Raw genomic sequence first — 13,855 nt, forward strand, 5'->3', positions numbered from 1 at the left:
CAGTCGCCGGCTTCCGCCCCCATGCATATAATGCGGGGGTGTTCGCAAAAGATGCATATCCACACTTTGATCCAACGTCTTGGTCCGTTAAGGAGGTGATAGCATAGCGAAGGAGGCAATCAGACTATATTGCTTTAACACTTTCACTTAGCCATAGGAGTTTGACAGTGGGGCTACTATATAGCCCCTGGTACTTCTGTGCTCTTTCGAATACGGGGCGTACGTACATGACCGGGAAACGGCCCTTCGTTAATGCGGAGGAATCCCGAAGGTTCCGATGAGTCATCGAGTGGTTGACCAGTCTCTCACTATATCATGACAGTAAGTTTTCGGCTTTCCCTACTGAGGTGCTCATCCGGATGAACCAGGGCACAATCGCAGTAGTTCTCCCAGTGCTACCTTAGCCGATATAGCGGAACGTAAGGTACCAAAACATGGGAGCCGGGCAAACCCAACATTTGACCAAAGACATTATTCGGAGCTGATGCATATAGGGCCAAACTCGCGACGCCGAACACTCCCTAAGGTGTTTGGTCTTTATAACATCTACCGGGCTAAACAATGCCATTTATAAGAAACCCCATGTGCCCGGGTACGTGCAAAATCCTGGCGTGGCCACATGCCAATAACGCCGGCATCCTTCTCCGTTGTGTAGAGTATCCGGAGGATGTGAGCAATAAGAGACACTAAAAAAGGTTTATGCAGGGTCTTAATATAAAAAGAAACCTTTGGGCGGGTCCCTGCTACACGTCTGCCCATGTGTCTCCGTTGTGCCATGTCCTGGACGGGTGTAGCACGATTGTCATCTGCAAAAGAATAGAACTTAGGTGAAAGTTGTCGTGCCAAAAAGAAGAATGAATTATCAAAATTCCAGAGAAGCCTAGTTGAGTCGGGCTGGCCCTGATTACACGCGGGAAGCCCCTGGTATCGTATTATGAGAGTTCGAAAACCAATTTCATGCATGTATGATGGAACGCCGGACTCGTCTAACCATGTCCATGGTCTTGACGACCTGGCATTTTTACTGGTCGGTGAGGTCGTCTAGTGTGCGGCTGTTACAACCGCCACGACCTCTTCCGTACGTAAAGAACGGTTGGTATTTCCAATAACTGTGATGACGCCTCATGGACCGGGCATCTTGAGCTTTAGAAAAGCATAATGCGATATTCCGTTAAAACGAGAGAAAGCCGCCCTTCCGAGTAGTGCTTGAAAATCACTTTGGAATGGAGCGATGTGAAAAGTTAACGTTTCACTTCGGAAGTTATCGGGAGAACCGAATACCACCTCTAGTAGTAGAGAGCCCATGAAGTGGGCCGCTTGGCCTGGTATTACTCCCTTGAAGGTAGTATTACTGTGGCTTATTTGTGTCGGGTCTATCCCCATTTTGTGGACTGTGTCCTGATATATCAGATTTAGATCACTCCCGCCATCCATGAGGACCCTTGTGAAATGGTACCCATTTATTATTGGGTTTAACACCAAGTTCGTCAGTCCTTCGCGTCGGATATGTGTATCGTGATCCCTACGATCAAAAGTGATCGGGCAGGCCAACGAGGGGTTGGACCTAGGGGTGACGGTCTCTATGGCGTGTGTGCATCGGAGTGCGTGATTGCTTCTCCTCTTTGTCACATGGATCACGTTTACTGTTTTAACCTCTGGTGGGAAATTTTTCTGTCCTCCGGCGCCTTGCTGGCGAAGTTCATCCTCGTCTTCGCTTGGTGTCTCTTCCCCTTTGTTTTCGGCGTTTAGCTTACCGGCCTGCCTGAAGACCCAAAATTCTCTATGGGCATGATTTGCAGGTTTCTCTGGGGTGCCGTGAATCTGAAAGAGTTCGTCAAGAATTTTGTTTAGGCCAGATTGTCCTTCTCTGCTGCCTTTGAAAGGCTTTTTCTACTGACCTTGTCGGGAGCCCCTGAATCCGGCGTTTACCGCCGTGTTATCTGGGCTACCTTCTTTATTTCGACGCTTGTTTTCTTTGTGTCGTGGTTTACCATTACCATCCCTGACTTCGGATGTGCTTGGGTCGCAGGTGCTACTACGGGCCAACCAGCTATACTCACCCGCACAAAAGTGGGTCATGAGGCTTGTTAGGTCTGCCATTGTTCTTGGTTTTTCTTGACCGAGGTGTGTGGCGAGCCATTCGTCTCGGACGCTGTGTTTAAAAGTTGTTAAGGCTTCGGCGTCCGGACAGTCAACAATTTGGTTCTTCTTAGTGAGGAACCTGTTCCAAAGCTTTCGGGCGGACTCTTCGGACTATTGGATTATATGACTTAAATCGTCTGCATCCAGAGGTCGGACATAAGTCCCTTGAAAATTGGCCCAGAAAGCGTCCTCGAGCTCCTCCCAACTTCCAATTGAGTTTTCGGGGAGGCTTTTCAGCCAGTGCCTAGGTGACCCTTTAAGCTTGAGGGGCAAGTATTTAATGGCATGGAGATCGTCTCCACGAGCCATATGAATATGGAGGATGAAGTCCTCTATCCAGACTCCAGGGTTTGTGGTTCCACCATACTTTGTTACTTTGTTCCACTTGGTGTTGAGCGTATCTTGTGCGACATTGAGCCTTTGCTTCTGTTTCTTCAGGCTTTTCGCTGTGGCAATAAGCCTTCTGCGTAGGTTCTCTTGCTCCAAGTGTGTTTCCGGAATGATGTGTGCATCTTCATCCGGACTGTTTACGACCCTAGACGGGGATTGATGAGGCTTATCTTTGGCGTCATCGTGTGCGGACGTCTGATCCGTACTATGCTTGCAGTTTGCACCTTGATCGTGTTCTGCCACCGGGATGGTGTAGTTGTCGTCTCTTCCAGAGTCGCGTGGACTATTATTATCCCTATTTTTGCTATGGCGGGAATTAGAGCGGCGCCACTAACGTCGCCGCTTAGGTTGCTTCTTGGAGGGGTCATCCTCCACTGTCTCATCGCCATTGGCTTCTTTGGGGGTGTCCACCATGTATATATCATATGATGATGTGGCGGTCTAGTGCCCCGAGGGCAGTGGTTCCTGTTCGTCTCCGGCTTCGTCGTCCATACCGTTGAAGTCTTCAAAGTCGAAGTCGAGCATGTCGGTTAAGTCGTCGACAGTGGCTATTAAGTGGGTGGTGGGTGGGCAGCGAATTTCTTCGTCGTCTGCATCCCATTCTAGCCGTACATAGTTCGGCAAAGGTTCTCCTGACAGGGAGAGAGACCTTAATGAATTTAGCACATCTCCGAAAGGTGAGTGCTGAAAGATATCCGCGAAGGTGAACTCCATGATCGGCGCCCCGTCCGATTCGACAAGCACAGGTATAGGCGGCTCGGAGTCCGTGGCCGGGGATAAACCCACTGGTTCGGCGACACGGCTCTTGTAAGGGGTGAAGTCAGTTTCCAGCTCTATCGCATCTGAGAGTGCGGCCTCCATGGCGGGGTCCATCCCTCCGCTCTCGGATGGCGCGACTTGCCCCAGATTGAAGGACGGAGTAGTTGCGGATGCGATCTCCCGAACACTGTCCGACGATAGAATTACGTCATGTTCGTCAGGATAGTACGACACGTCCGACATGGGCCCTAATCCATAGAAGATCATGTCTCCATGGATGTCGGCTGTGTAGTTCAAGTTTCCAAATCCGACCTGATGGCCAGGGGCGTAGCTTTCGATCTGCTCCAGATGGCCAACCGAATTGGCCTGCAGTGCGAAGCCGCCGAATACGAAGATCTGTTCGGGGAGGCAAGCCTCACCCTGGACCGCATCGCTAGCAATGATCGAAGGAGCCATCAAGCCTTATGGTGACGACATAGTGGAACTCTCAATGAAAGCACCAATGTCGGTGTCAAAACCGGCGGCTCTCGGGTAGGGGGTCCCGAACTCTGCGTCTAAGGCGGATGGTAACAGGAGGCAGGGGACACGATGTTTACCCAGGAGATAATACCCTACGTCCTGCTTGATTGTTCTTGATGATATGAGTATTACAAGAGTTGATCTACCACGAGATCAGAGAGGCTAAAGCCTAGAAGCTAGCCTATGGTATAATTGTCTGTTGTCGTACGGACTAAAACCCTCAGGTTTATATAGAGACAGGAGGGGGATAGGGTTACACAAGGTTGGTTACAAAGGTGGAGACATACATATCCGTATTGCCTAGCTTGCCTTCCACACCAAGTAGAGTCCCATCCGGACACGGGACGAAGTCTTCAATCTTGTATCTTCATAGTCCAACAATCCAGCCAAAGGATATAGTCCGGCTATCCGGAGGCCCCCAATCCAGGACTCCCTCACCCGGTACCCTATGATGGCATTGTACGGGAGGCTGATGCGGGCAATGTCGAAGTCGATAAGCTCGGTGCGGTAGTTGTCACACGTGCCAAAGGTGACGGGGAGGTGGATCTGCCCCAGCGGGCAGCGGGAGCCACCAACGAATCCGGAGAATGTCTAGGTAGGGCGGAGCCGGCCATGGGGCACATGAAGTAGGCTGAACGCCGACATAGAGAGCACGTTGAGGCCGGCGCCGCCGTGGATGAGGGTTCTTGTGAGCGCTACGTTGCAGATGGTGGGGGTGCAAAGAATCGGTAGTCCCTCGAGTCGAAGGTGAGGTCGGCCTTAGGCACCACCTAGCCCGAAGGAGCTCCCCGCTGCACGTGGGCGGCGCCCATCTGGCGGAAGAACTACTTGGCATGGCTGTCTGAGGCTGGCGCTTGCGAGCCGCCGAGGAGGGCCTAGACAGCGTGGGACGCCGGTGCCGCGAAGCACACGACGAAGAGGCCATGCAGCTCTCCCAGGAGGCCACCAAGGACTCGGGCAAGCCAGAAGCCAGGCGCGCGACACCCCCATGAGGGCCATGGGCAGCCAATTCGCCATGACCTTGTCGTCGCCGGCGGCCGCCCAAACAACCTCCGCGTATGCCTGGAGGAACCCCGCTGGATCCGCCACACCATCATATCGAGGAGTCAACTCCGGCCTGAGGCGTCATCTCTGGCCCGAAATTGGGCGGCCGCTGCACCTGCCGTAGGGCGGGGGTGAAAGCTCAAAGACTCATGGCTCCTCCGAACGCGCTCATCGGTCTATTCGGTAGAGTGGCGCCCGCCATGAGGGTGAGCGGCCCGGGTGGTGAATAGCAGGCGAAGAGGCGAATCTTCAACGCACACCTACCTGGCGCGCCAAATGTCATATTTCGGGCTACGCAAACCCTGGTTAGATTCGAACACCGGGGTGTGTGCGAAGAACTCAACCTCCCAAGTCTCTCATCCCGTCGATCCCACGGCCTAGCTCAATGAACTAAAAGGAAAGAGGACACAATAGTTTACCCAGGTTCGGGCCAGCTTGCAGTGTAAAACCCTACTCCTGCTTTTTAGTAGATTGGCATCGAGGTGGGCTGAGGATGAACTAGTATAGTGGAAGAATGACCTCAGGATGTGTGATCTTGAGTTGGTGGGGGAGAGGAAGATCTTAATGATCTGGATCCCGTCCCTTGCTAAGTTAGTGGCCTTGGTCCTCTTCCCAAATGAAGGAGGGAAGGGATCCCACAATGGCCAAATTCGAAGGGAGACAACTAGTACATCTTATCCCGACAAAAGTAGTCTTTGCCTGCAAAGCCTCTGGTCTTGACGCCATGGTGGGCTTGGCAATGACCTCTATCCTACCGTCCGGGCGGTCTTGGTCTTGTTGCATGGGAATGGAAACATTTGGCTGATTCCTCGGGACTCTCCACCCGAGCTTGCTTCCTTAGCACCAAAGAGGAAACTGTTGTCCTATGCCCGCTGGCGCCCGCCTGGCCTTGGTCGTCACGGCTCACGCCATCTGAACCTCACTAGGTGAGGCTTGCATAGAAATATCCGCTTCTCAGGAGCCAGCCTGAGGAGGCCACTCCTTCTGGATGTCTCGGTGTCGTCTGTGTGGCACCCCGGCTCGTAGAAACTGGAACGCCCCGTATTCCACCCCAGAGATGGAGGAGAGGTCTCTTGACATAGAACAAATCTGCTCTTATTACAAGAATAATACAAGGGTCTGATGTTACAAAGAAGCACCTCAGCACGGAGATACTATGCCTGTGATACTACATTTGCTCTATGCTAGCAGCGGAACAACTCGAAGCAGCGGAATACTTCTAGCTGCGGAACAACGACTAAGGTGGTGAACTCCACTCCGCAGGGACTCTAGCAGGGACATGATCTAGCTCGCACGCACGGCAACCTCGACAAGCAATCATGCAATCATGGCATCACCTGCAATCTGGCATGACACACCAGGCCAGTACATTGAATGTACTTGCAAGCTCACAACAACCATAAACATTAAGGCAAGACATTAACATAGCATTAAACAGGTTAATTAAATTAACAACTATGATGAAGAAACTACTAAGCATGGTATGAAACTACTATCATACTAATAAACCAACATCTCAGATCTCCATAACCATATCTCTCTTGGCTAACTGGCCAAGTAATACCATCTCGATCACCTTGTGGTCAAAACCAAATGGTGACCACTCACGGATCACAAACGGAACCACACTTGGTTCAACGGGTTACCTCGTAACCAAACGGTGATCATTCACGGATCACAAGCGGAACATCGACACGATCACCTCGTGACCACATCACAAACTGAATGATCATCCTCCAGATCATCCCAACATCATAATTAACATCCTGCCAAACTGTTACTGCTCAAAGTACATCAACATATCAATCACCTATAAGTCATTACGTAGTGTCAGTGTTGATCGAACGGTGTGACCTAGTACAAACTTGTGCCCAATGACTGAGGACACGGCTGTCGATAGATTAAACACACACACACTCTGCAGAGCACTACTAGGAAAAGGCCTACTAATGGCGCACCTAATTTGGCCATTAATGGCGCATTAGTGGTGCGCCATTAGTAGCACGCCATTAGTATATTTTACTAATGGCACACCACAGGTGCGCCATTAGTAGTATCTGGTATACTAATGGCGCACCCCGGATGCGCCATTAGTATATACAACAGTGCGCCATTAGTATGCCTCCTAGGGGGCCATGTATACCCAGGTGCTTTGGCATACTAATGGCGCACGACAGCAAGATGCGCCATTAGTAACTTCGGCATACTAATGGGCACTCTTTAATGATGCGCCATTAGTATCCTTTGGCATACTAATGGCGCACTCTGATGTGATGCGCCATTAGTATGAATATTAGGTTTTTTTATTTTTTTATTTTCTGTTTTTTGCACAGGTTACAAAATGTATAATTGGACAAAATATAGACAGCACACATCAACAACAGATTCATCGAATACAATAGAAGATTAGTCTCTGAATACAATTCATCATTTTAGTCTCCGAATACAAGTCATCATATTAGTCTCCGAATTGAAATGACCGAACAAAGATAGAACATTATATTACAAGTCTCGAGACCGCGAGTTTGTCTTCACATTACAAGTCGATATCGATCATCTAAACTACCATCACATAGAAGAGAGCTGCGGTCATCACGATGAGCATCATCACGATGAAACTCGTCTTCATCCGGTTCCTCCAACGCTCCCTCCCCTCTCCCGCTAGATAGCGGGCGTATCTAGATTTGGCCTCGGCCCTAGTGGCGTACCCTTTGTAACTGTTACCGCTGAATCGGTGAACCTGTCTCCGACACTCCTCCCAGTCGTCGTAGACTCCCGGAACCTTACCCTTGTACACGACATACCACGACATCGCTATGCAGTAGCCAAACGAAACGTTAGTACCAATTCACAGACAATACATAAGCAATAGAATGATCGGAAGAGAAAAGCAAGACATTAATAGCATCGATTACATCTTAAGTTGAACGACTCTCGAAACCAAAGAGACATACTACAAGTTCATTAAAGTTTAATTACAACATGAGACTCAAGGGACCGGAGCGTGGATGAAGCCGCCGTCTATCGTGGGAGTCATGAAAGAACGGGCGTTGTCAGCCTGCATGTGTAGGATTGTGTCGATGTCACTGTTGGACGGTTGATTTCTGAGGTAGAACTGCCCCGCGGTATGAAGGACATCTTGATGGATGATTTCCGCAAACTCCGACTGGATGCGAAGGAATTTTTGTCTGATGTCCGCGTCCTGGATTGCCGACACGCTCGCGGCCCAATCTTTGAGTCTACTCGGTAGCAGAAGTTGATGATGGTCCCGTACGATCGCCCGCATGTGATGGATGGCGTAGTAGGCACCCTTCTGACCGCCAGGCGGCTGCTTGACGCAGCAGAACATCGTATTGTCGGAGAACACGTGCTTGCCGTACTTACGAATAGGCCTGGTGAAGGTGCCTCCAGATTTGACATAGCCGGGGAGAACATCATCAAGAACCTTCTTAACATTTGTGTAGTCTACGTTCGACTGACGGTCCGGGTCGAAATACGTGGCCATGGAATATTTGGGGCTTAGGAGGATGAGCGTGCAACGTGTGTCACTGTAGAAAACACGGAATGTTAAAAGAAAAACGATTGAAATCTAAGAATTCATATGTTACGGGGCGGATGAGGGGAGGACTTACTCGGGAAAGTAAGGCACGAGGAAGTTATCCTTATCTTGGTTTGCCAGAATGACGCCTTCGAGGTAAGAACTCGCGACTTGCCGGTCCCCAGCGCTGCCCACGATCTTGGCATGCATGTAGAAGGGGTCGACTATCACGATGTCCGGGGTCTTGTCGTGAATGATCCGCATCTCCATACTCAGCGAAAATAGCCGAACGAAGGTGTAGTGCAGCGGATGAAGGTTCAACATAGCGTGGATGTCATCAAACCGCAGGACGATCGTACCCCCGATGGAGTTATCCACAAAGCCCTTGCCCTCTGGCACCTTGGCCGCGAAAACCGGGTATGCCACATCCTTCTCTCCGAGACGCCGCTTCTCCAAAGAAAGAACACTGTCATGCAGACTCCGCATAGCACCGGTTGCAGCATCGAGCATATTTCTCGGTAGCATCGGCCTACCCGCCACATGCACCCTCCTCGAGATATCCTCAGGTGAAGGTGGCCCGTCCTGAGCACGGATCGTACTCGGTGCCGGCTGGCCCGCACCCTTGTTAGTCTTTCTTTTGCTTGCCTTCTTCTTCTCCTATAATGGGACCGAGTTCTGCTCACAGACCGCCTTCTTGAGTGTTTTGGGGCTGATCATATTTCGCACCTCGCCTATCTGAGGCTCGGTGAAGTCGGCAGCTGGAGGCGTCTCCTGAGAGCTGAACTGCAGACGACGCCTGTTGCAACTTGGCTTCTCCGCGGTACCAGCTAGATCGCGCACGTCTTTTGTTGGGTTGGGTTCTTGAGAAGGAGGCCCCATGAAGTCGCCACCGTACCCATGATCGGCAAAGTACTGATCGACGTTGGCAAATGTATCGTCGTCGTCGTTCTGATCCTGTGCCATATGCATGTTCGGATCCAGTGGCATAGGGATGTCCGGCACCGTTGCGGCGGTCTTGCCATGGGGCCGACTTGGCGCCGGCACGACTGGCGGTGTTATCTTTGGGGTGGTGTCCCCCGCCCCCAAACGAATCTGGCTCTTCGGCCAAAGCAGGGGCCAGCTCAGGCAGGCGCTGAGGGTCATCACGTCATCATCGTCAGCCCCGACGGCTCGAATCGGAGGTAACAACTCGTCGCAGCCTGGCAGCACCCGAACCAGTTGAACCCTAAACAAGTTGGGTGGCATCTGGGTACCGTGGAACAAGGGGTTGCCCGGTTGAACGATTTTGCCCTTGGCGACATCGACCAACTCGTTGTTCACGAAGTGCAGGAGAGTGCACGAAACGTCGGCGGCGCCCTGCGAAAACATGTAGGGTGTCAGGGATGCCCAGTCAAAGGCAAGGAGATGAAGTCCTCAGCCGAGAGAGGCTTAATTAGTTACCGTGATGATGGCGTCGAGCTCGGCTAATGTCGAGGCACCGCCAACGGCGGGCGTGCAGTTGATAGAGGGGCCGCTTGCTGCAGAGGTGCCGGCCGACATACACCCCGGTGCATTAAGCTCCCGTGCCGGCGTCGGAGACACCAATGCCGCCTCCGCCGGAGACACCAATGGCCCCGCCATCGCGTTCTGCGAGTTGCTGGCCATGAAGCTAGGAATCGGGGGCAGCCCCTGTTGGCCGCCCACAATCCACGCACTAATCCCCTGGATCAAGGTAGGCACAATGGCGGTGATCGTCGCTCCAAGTTGTTGTTGCACTTGCTCTTGGACAATCTCCGGAATCCGCGCCACCTGTGCCCTGAGTTCTTGAACCTCGCGCGCCTGGCTTTCCGAGCTGGTCTTTTTCTCCTTTTTCCCACCAGTGTTATAGTATGACGACCATTTTGTTGACAAGCCTTTGCCGGCCACACGACCAGCTGACGTCGGCTTACTAAGCTTATCCTTGTTCTTCATTACATTCAACGCCCTGTTTAGAGTGGTGTCCCAAGGGTTGCTCTTAGTCGACCCCGCGCTACTGCTTTCAGTCGCCTGCGGAAGGAATGTGAACCATTTAGAAATTTGGCTTCATTAATTAGAATGCAACCATATGGAGCTAATTACGCTGGGGTGTATTCCTTACCAGAACAAGCTCAAGCGCCCTGGTCTTCGGATCCGTGGTAAGCTCCTTTGTTTTCGGGTCCTTCTTGTACCGGGCCCTGACAAAGTTCCTGGTCTGCTTGTCACCATATTTATCGAAGAGGGGCGGTAGGCCTTGCTCGGCACGGTCTGCCTCCTCCTTGTCCCATATAGGCTCCGCCACTCTGTAACCGCCGGGACCGAGTGTGTGTTCCCCTAAGTTCAGCTCCCGCATTTCTTTCCCCCACTTACTTGATTCGGAGCTTGCGGTGCTCGAGCAATTGATCTTGAAGTCGTTATAGTCATCTTCGGTGATCGAAGGATTTTTCTCCTTGATCTTCTCATAACTCTCACCTTTCTCGATCATTCTCTTCACATTGCTTTTCCAAGTAGACAGGGCCGTGCTCATCTTCGTGAGGGCAGAATTCTTCACTTTATTCCCTTTTAGGCTTGTGTTTTCAAATTCAGCGGGGACCTTGTATCGTTCGTGCAGCTTCGTGAAGAGGAGTTTGCGCAAATTCCCTCAGTCAGGATGCCTGAGGTTCTCGGTGTTGATCGAGGCGGTGCTCCGGAGAATGCACCCGAGCTGAAGCGAGTACCCCTTGACTATTCGTTCGGGCGCCGTTGGGTTCCCGTTGGAATCCACTTCAGTAACTTCCTCCTTGAGGGTGCGGAGCACGGTCGGGCGCCGGTCCTTCCGTTGCCTCTTCGGTGGTGGCATCCTCGGCGGCACCATCAGTGGTGGCATTAGTCGGGTCATCCTCGGTACCATCAGTGGTCTCAGGATCAGTGGGGAAGGCGGCGTCCTCATACAAGTGAGGTTGTTCCTCCATCTCCTGGGATAGCTCCCAGAATGCCTTGACGCCCGAACCCCCGGCCTCATCGTTGTTGGCCATGTTTCTCTATAAATAGGAACAAAGTTTGGTCAAAAGGTTGGTTATTGTCAAGGAACAAGATCTCTAAGTTGATCAAATAACCTAATTCTCGAGGAATGTCGCCAAAAAGTTGGTTATTGTCACGGAACAATTGAGAGATGTTTGTGATATTGCCTAGGTGTTTTGGGATAGAACCTGTTAGTGTTTTGTTGCTAAGGTCCAAGTCCACGTTCTCAGGGTAACCTAGTTCTTGAGGGGTGTGTCTAGAAAGTTGGTTGCTGCAAAGATACAAGGTTGTGAGTTTGGTCAAATTGCCTATGATGTTTGTGATATTGCCTTGGATCTTGAAGGCACTGTTGCATGATGCAAGGGTGTGTCTAGAAAGTTGGTTCCTGCAAAGATACAAGGTTGTAACACTGGGATTTGTGCACAAGCTAAGCTAGCTAAGACAGTAGCTTCCTTGCAACCCACAAAAGACAAAGGAAAAGGGGTGAAAAGGGGGAGATGGTTAGCTTTGATGAGCAGGCAACATCTTCCTAACCCCCTTCTTCTTGTCTCCTCTCACTATCTATCTCACACACATGGCAAGGAAGGGTGTCTGAGTGTGTGAAAAAAATACTAAACTAAACCAACCACTAAAGCAAATTAATTTTTATTTCGGTTGAGAATCGGGCACCTTCTAGGTCAAGAAAATTGGGCATGACCTTTGCTAATTTTCTTGACCTTGGAGTGCCCCATTTCTCAACCGAAACGGAAATTAATCAACGTTTCAGGAGAAAGGGGTCATTTTAGAAGATCACAAGTAGCAGCAGCATCACTTGACAAAATCACAACTAGCAGCAGCAACTCGCAGATAGCAGCAGCAGCATCACTTGACAAGTAGTACAGCAGCAGCAGCATGCATGCACTGGTCCATGGCACAAAGTCCATGACCCAGAACAGAGCACTTTACTAAAAATGAAGAAGAAAAAAGGCATGCATGCACTGGTTGTAGCAAATCATCACTTCTGAATCAAAACACCATGCTGGTGTAGCCATAGGCCCACATTAGTCTAAAATCCTGCTTTATTTTTCACAACAGAAAGGTCAAAACAACAATAAAAAGGAGAGCCCAATCTGGTCTAATTGATCCTTGGAAATTATAGAATGTTCATCTATGCATGGAAAAACAACAATTAGGACAGGGAAATTACTATGCAGCTAATAGTCTTTGAGCATTGAAACACAGCTAAGGTTACAAACCAGAAGTGATGGTTAACACTTCTAATAAACATGGCAATTTTAAATTATGACACACAATGCCATAATTAATCAAGAGTTACTACTACAGTACTCATGTACTCCATCTTACAGAGTTACTCCATCACAGCAACAACAACCTTGCAGATCAAAAATGATTTGTGTAATCTGGTTGGTACTCTTACAGTTGCATAAATTGAAAAAAATTTGATCTGTGTGATCTGGGTTACAGTATCAGCAACCTTGCATTTCATTTTATAGAAAATTGTACTCCATCACCAAATTCATTGATGTTTCTAAGCAAAATTGTTATGCATCAATTGTTATGCATCAAACTTGGGATCAACAGTAGCATGTGGCCTTATCATTCTAGTTTTAATCATGTCCCAACGAAATAGTTAGCATACTTCACCACCTTTATGTGAATAACAACATCTACCGCAATGTAAATTAAATTATATCCCAATAAGTTCTGGTTGAAGCTACATGGGAGAGAGAATTACTTGCTTCTTTGTAAGAGGAAAAGTGGCCCCCTTAATCAGAACTGTTAAGAGGATGATCGCAAAACCATATGGATAAGGAACATGGAGAGTCGAAAGACCGTCTTTTTCAGAACCTGCCAATGAGAAAAAGATACATATCACATAATGTATTCGATGTTTTAGGCATGATATAAACATATAACAAGGAGAGGGGGTATAATGTACACAAATGTGGACACATACACTTATACCAACAGGTTTTAAACAGTAATGTTCATTCGTATGATCAAAAACAGTGGGGCGTGGGGGAGGGGGGGAGGGGCAGGGGGAGCTCGGGGGGGCGGGGGAGTGGGGCGCGGGGAGGATGTTGGGGACGAGGTCCGGGTGGTGGTGGTGCTCCGGCGACGGTGGTGTGGATGGGGCGGCGTCCGGGCGGCGGGGTCGCGTCGAGGCGGCGGGGCAGCGTCGAGGTGGCGGGGCAGCAGCGTAGGGGCGGGGTCGAGGCGGCGTTGGGGCGGCGGGGCAGCGTCGAGGCGGCATCGGGGCGGCGGGGCAGCATCGAGGTGGCGGGGCAACGGCGTCGGGAGAGGAGAGGGGAAGGGGATCGAGGGCGAGGGCGAGGGAGAGAGAGGGGATAGGGAGGGGCCGGGGAGGGAATATGGATGGGGCCGGGCACAATACTAATGGCACACCACCCCTCGGTGCGCCATAAGTATATCCATACTAATGGCGCACCTCACCCTGGTGCGCCATTA

This window comes from Triticum urartu, chromosome 7 (genome assembly GCF_003073215.2).
Source record: "Triticum urartu cultivar G1812 chromosome 7, Tu2.1, whole genome shotgun sequence".
Taxonomy (NCBI): domain Eukaryota; kingdom Viridiplantae; phylum Streptophyta; class Magnoliopsida; order Poales; family Poaceae; genus Triticum; species Triticum urartu.